This window comes from Arachis duranensis, chromosome 3 (genome assembly GCF_000817695.3).
Source record: "Arachis duranensis cultivar V14167 chromosome 3, aradu.V14167.gnm2.J7QH, whole genome shotgun sequence".
NCBI lineage: Eukaryota > Viridiplantae > Streptophyta > Magnoliopsida > Fabales > Fabaceae > Arachis > Arachis duranensis.
The window spans coordinates 70043316-70043792 of record NC_029774.3 but is presented as its reverse complement, the minus strand read 5'-3'; positions in this window follow the sequence as shown (position 1 = coordinate 70043792).

The window sequence follows — 477 nt, the reverse complement described above, 5'->3', positions numbered from 1 at the left end:
AGTTTGTTACTTTCTTGTTAAGAAAGATTCAATATTTGAATTTTAGAATCATATCTTTTAATTTCTTGTTAGTCAAGTCATCAAATTTTAAAAAATCAAATCTTTTTCAAAAATTTGTTTTTTAATCATATCTTTTCAAACATATTTTTTTTTTCAATCAAATCTTTTTCAAAATCAATTTCTTTCCATTTTCAAAGATACTTGCTATCAATTAATGATTTGATTCAACATTTCAAGTATGTTGCCTTTTCTGTTCAGAAAGGTTTAATGTTTGAATCATATCTTTTCTTGTTAGCCAAGTTATTATTTTTTTAAAATCAAATCTTTTTAAAATGTTTTTCAAATCATATCTTCTCAATCACATCTTTTTAAAACCAATCATATCTTCTTAACCAGATCTTTTTCAAAATAGTTTTCAATCATATCTTTTTGATTTCTAATTTCAAAATCTTTTTCAAAAATCACTTGATTTCTTTT